General features: G+C 39.1%; 1 pseudogene; it reads right to left on the bottom strand.

Moving 5' to 3' along the window:
* Positions 1-5660: 5660 nt before the first annotated feature.
* The window catches only part of LOC103608889, a 2549-nt pseudogene continuing 2137 nt past the window's right edge, over positions 5661-6072 (bottom strand).

The following is a 6072-nucleotide window of genomic DNA, read 5'->3' on the forward strand; positions in this document are numbered from 1 at the left end:
ATAGATCACAATACATACCTCAAGCCAGCAATATCACATGATTCAAAACAATATTCTCTAGTTGGAGATGCCCCATTAGGGTTTTTTTCACCACATATGATCCATGAGAAATAAGGAGGAAGAAATATAGACACTTCATTCAATTCTCTGCTATAAAATTTATCTCCATGGCTTTTTTTCTTTTCTCTGATTTCCTACTGAAATTTTTTAAAAATATACTTTTGAAGGACTAAAAATGCACCCCAAACAGTGAGGAACAGAATTAACAGAGAAAACAAAAGTCAGTGATATGAACCATTGGGAATAAATCAGTGTGCATCAAAATTCCTCGGGTAAGGACGCGTGCTGAAGTTTAAGACCAAATAAAGTCACTGAACTTAAAAAAAAAAAAAAAAAAACTTAGAAAGGAGTATTCTGGAGAAAGAAAAGTGGTAGAGAAAGAGACCATGGCATCATCTCAGGGGTTGCTGCTGATGGGACTAAGCTCTGAAGTCACAAGACCGGCAGGCAAGTGTGACCCGAAGACACATCAATGACACCATCTCCTTCCAAGCTGTCCAGGCTTGGAGCTTCAGTGTCATATTTGATTCACACCTCCTTTCATTTCCATATCCAGTCAGTCATCACATCCCATTAATTTTACTTTTCTCCGTGTTTCTGATGCCTTTCCCTTCTCACCAGCTGTCAGCTGATGCCTAAATTCCCAAAGTCTCAGTCTCCAGATGCACCCGCCCCATCCAACCTGCACAGCTCAGCCAGAAAACTGTTTCTGAGACCCTTCCTTTCTCAGTTCACTCTACTGCTGAGGAATATAGGGCAACCCTGAATTCCTCTAACTCACTTTTAAAGACTTTCATAGTCTGATCTACCTCAACAATTCACCCTGTTACCCACCAAACTTCAACTTACCTCTGTTCAGGTCAGGGCCCTGTCTCCATCCCACAAGCCCACCTGCTCATCCCCATCACGGAGCCTCCCTTCACCAGAAATGACCTCTCCTGTCCCTTCCAGTCCTACCTTCCTTCCAAGCCCAATTCCAGCCCCGTTTGTTCAGTGAAGCTTGCCTTTAGTATTCCAGCACGTGTGTATCTTCTCTTCTCTGAGCAATGGAAAAATAATTTAGTGGTTTTTCTTAAATACAAATCTGATCACCCTACCTCTCTACCTAAAATCTGTCAACACTTCCTCATTGCCCATAGCATAAATTCTCCTATTCTTAGCATGGAGTTCAACGTCTTTCAAGCCATTGCCTCTCTTTGCATCCTGACTGTCATTCCCCAAATGAATACATATGTATAGCTTTTTCCTAACCCAAGATATCCTCTCTCCCTTCAGTCTTCCTTCTCTCTAGGCTGCATGAAGAACCTCGCTACTATAGGATTAATGTACACTCTGCTTTGTCTTCCTAGGCTACTTCATTTTACTTCTTTTATAGCAATTAGCAGATCATTTTATAATTACAGCTTCTGAGTCTATATCTTCTACTAAGAACTATACTATTCTATTACTCAAAATCATGTCTAATGTTTCTTTAAATCTTTATTAGTAATTGAATTTTTGGTTTATAATAATAGCTAGCATTTCAACAGTGTTTACCATATGCCACACACTTTACAAGCACTCTGTATTCATTAATTCATCTAATTCTTACAAATCGGTAACATGGGTATAATTATTATTACCTTTTTTACATATGAGGAAAAAGAAACACAGAGAAGTAAATTAACTTGCCTAAGGTTGCACAGCAGTGGAGTCAGGAATTGCAACCAGGCAGCCTACCCACAGATCTCATGCTCTTTAACCACTACCCTAAACTCTTTGCAGGTACATAGCACATAAGTGAAGAGTAAAATTAAATATGTCCTTTCTCTAGAAGTCAAACGTACATTTATTTGCCTACACAGGCAAATACCTCTTATCTGAGTTTGAACTCAACCTATTTTTTGATCCATTAGAGAAATATACTAGGACTGACCTGAGACATCACACAGAGATAAGAGAAGGATTGGGCAGGGTCCAGTTTTTCCAGGCTTCATCCTCAGCAGGAGGAATACCTGACAGCCTTCTTCTTTGAAAACGACCTTTTCATTTTATATCACCACCATTTTTTCTGTATTTGTTCTTCTCTCTGCTACACCTGCTCTCCTGTTACCACTCTCTCTCCCACTTAGCTGGTAAGAAACACTTCCTCTCTCCCCACAATGCTACCTCACCTAGAAGCAAGCAAACATGACCTGCCCGTAAAAGCCTAAATCAGCATATGAGCATGCAGACTGTATATGCAGTAATATGCTGCACTCTGGACCAGAGCTTAATGATAGAATACAGACAATAGCTAGAGAAAAATATGAGAGAGCTTGACACGCCAATGTGACTGATCCCACAGTGCAATAATATAATCTCTATCCCGGTCACATGCTCTCCCTTGGTAATTCCAAAATGGTACCTTGCAGAATCCCAAAATTGTAAAAGATTTTTAAAATCATCAAATTTTATATTATGTATATTTTGCTTAAATAAAATTATTATTTCAATTCTTTGCCTCCCCCCCAAAAAAATAATCAAACTCAAAATGAACACTTGTGGCTCAAAGAGAAAAATTAACTTGCCCAACATCCTATGGCTGCTTAGAAACTTTGCACCTTACTTCCAGTCATGTCACCCACTTTTAGGTCAGAAAGGCTGGTGTGGTTTTGTACTGTCTTGGAACAAGGAATTGGACCAGGTGGATTTCAAATACACTCAAGTAACTCCAATTCAGCATGAAGTTAGCCATTCTGCCAGAATAGATCATTACTCAGGAAGTCCTGGTTTGGGAAAGCTGGGATGGTATAGAGCTTTGGATTCTTCCCTGAGAATTCTGGTCCCTGAGCAAACAAGATCCTTCAGCAAATATTACCCACCCAGCTGATTTCTCACTGAAGGTCCTCAATGAACAAAGTCCAGCTCACACTGAGCTAAGCCACCCTTAGACTAGTGCTGGAAAGAATTTAGAGAGATTTTACTTTAACTCCTTCATTTATAGATGAGGTGACAGAGGCTGAGAGAGGCTAATTGGCTTCCCAGAGCCATACACTAGTTATTTGCCAGGGCACTAACTCAGAAATCAATGCTCTTTCAACAACAGTAGGCTGCCTTCTAATGGCACTGGGCGCTGGTTGCTACTGCAATTCAAAGATCAGAGACCTTGTCCCCAAAGACAAATCAATGGTCTTGGGAGCTTTTAGAAAGCAGAGTAGATGATGTCTAAGATAAATTACAAAAAAATGAAAGTTCAAGGGATCTGTATTGGGGTTAATATTTGGATTTATAATGTCTACAAAATAAACAAAAGCCATAGGAAGCTGCAAACCCAGAAGTTTTTTAAGATCCTATTTTGATGTAGAAAACCTACCCACCCACACGATCGAATAGTTGTGATCTTTGAACTATTTAAAATAAATTGAGCCACACACTATGATCAAGGGACCAACTTCCCCATGGAATTTCCTTTCTGTAGAGTGAAACTTTGCAAAACAAACCATGACTTAAGGAAAGGTTCAAAATATAAGCAACTTAAAAAAAAATACTTGAAATAAAACAATGAAAACATGAAATAAAAGTCAAGGATGTAATAGTACTTCTTAGAGAAAATCATGTTAAGTGAAATAAGCCAGGCACAGAAAGACAAATACTGCATGTCATCACTCATAAGTGGGAGCTAAAAAAATAATCAAATAAATAAAAAAGAAAGAAAGATACAAAAATCACAATCATACATAGAGGTTTTAAAAGGAGAGATGAGAACTGAAGTTACCAGAGATGGGAAAGGGAGAGAGGAGGTAAGAAAAGAACTGGTAAAGGGCCATGAAAAACAATTACATTTTATAATGTTGAATATACTAATTATCCTGATTGGAGCATCACATGTTGCACGCAGGTATTGATGTTCAACTCTGTACCCCACAGATATGTACAATCAAGTATGTTACAATTAAAAAAAAGTCTGTTCCTATTAGTTTAGTGAGATTTTTGCACTCAGTAATGAGACAGTAAAAGAAGAAAGTTGAAAATAAGACATGAAGAGGTTTTCTTCAGCCAGATTTGATTACTGAAAATGATGAGTACAGAAGAAAAAGGGGACTGGACAGGGATCCAGGACACCTGAGCACCAGCCTCGGTTCAGCAGCTTGACTACTGAAAATGTTGACTACTGAAAATGATGAGTACAGAAGAAAAAGGGGACTGGACAGGGATCCAGGACACCTGAGCACCAGCCTCGGTTCAGCAGCAGGTTAACTATCTGACTACAGTGAAGCCATTTCACTTCCCCAGTCTTCAGTCTTCACGCTCCTGTAGAAAATGGCAGAGTTAGTCTGGGTTATCTTCATTGTACCTTCAATTCTAACATTCATGTGTTCATGTATAACATTCATATATAAAATCTCTCAGTCTCTCCATCAGTGATAGTGGTCATAATGAGACAGTATGGTGAGAATTTCTCTGACAGAGATGTCACTTGTCCATTCAATCATTCATTCAACAAATAGTATTGAGTCCTAGTACTTGCCAAGCACTGTTCTAGATGCTGGAGATTTGGCAGGGAAAAACATGGACTCATGGAGGTTACACCCTTCATATCCCCACCAGGACATAATTGAGGTAGCAACAGACAAAAAACAAATAAAACTTGATATGGGAGGCAGATGGTAATAAGTCCTATGAAGAAAGATAAAACAGATTAAGGATGATAAAGGATGCTGGTGGATATTTTATCCCAGGTAGTAAGGAAAGGCCATCTCGTGCCAGGATCTCTGGCTGCCATCTTGAGAAGAATGAAGTGGAGTGGGAAATACAAGGAAACCAGTTCGGAGACCATCATAAGAATCCAATCAGGAGTTGCCTTAAATGCCCTGTAAGTGATGATAATAATGAAGATGACCACAATAATAACCGCCATTTATTGGGTACCTACTTTGTGCCAGTCACTATCCCAGTCATTTTGCAGCCATTGTCTCTAATATTCACAGCAACCCTGCAAGGCAAATTTTATTGTTGAGCATTTCTTCTTTTCTTTTCTTTTTAAACAAGAGAAATTGGTTGGCCTACAGTTCTGGAGGCTGGAAATCCAATATCAAGTGGGGTTAAAGTTGGTTTCCTCTGGAGGCCATGATAGAAGGACCTGTTCCAGCCCTCTGTCCTTGGCTTGCAGATGGCCATCTTCTGGTGACTTCACATGGTCTTCTGATGTGTGTGCACACACATGAGCATTCTTCCTTCTACTTTCTCTTTTTATAAGGACACCAGTGATGTTAAACTAGAAACTGACCCTAACAGCCTCATTTTAAGTTCACTACTTGTGTAAAAACCTTATGTCCAAATACCTTATACAGAACTAGGCATTAAGGCATCAAAATATGAATTGGGGAGGCTGGCCCATGACTCTCTTGGGAGAGTATGGTGCTGATAACACCAAGGCCATGGGTTTGGATCCCTATATAGGGATGGTCAGTTAGCCCACTTGAGAGAGTGTGGTGCTGACACCACCAAGTCAAGGGTTAAGATCCCCTTACTGCTTATCTTTAAAAAAAAACAAATATATATATATATATAGATAGATAGATAGATAGATATAGATATAGATATAGATATAGATATAAATTGGGGGTGGGGGGCATCATTCAGACCATACCATTTAAACCATAGGATTTCTCTCAACTGTGAGTTCACATATTCATATTAAGGCTTGTGGAATTAGTAAAGGGTTTCCCAGATTCTCTACATTCATAGGGTTTCTCTCCAGTTGTATTTCTTACATGTAAGGTTGTGGAGTATACTAACATTTATAAAGCAAATGTATTTCACAGGGCCTAGCTTCCAAAGCCCTGTAGCTTCAGGTATAACCTAACTTTTAAAAATTACACATAGAAATGTTAAGCTTTCAAAAGACAGGAAACTTCCCCAGGCTAAAGTCTCTGTTGTAGATAAAGAATTATAACACATCAAAGTTGTTGGCTCAAGGACAGATGCCCTTGGTGCAGGTTAACCTAAAGTTACTTGATTGTTATATAAACATACTGAGGAAATTGCTGT

The sequence above is a fragment of the Galeopterus variegatus genome, unplaced genomic scaffold (assembly GCF_000696425.1).
Source record: "Galeopterus variegatus unplaced genomic scaffold, G_variegatus-3.0.2 Scaffold8946, whole genome shotgun sequence".
In the NCBI taxonomy this organism is placed as follows: domain Eukaryota; kingdom Metazoa; phylum Chordata; class Mammalia; order Dermoptera; family Cynocephalidae; genus Galeopterus; species Galeopterus variegatus.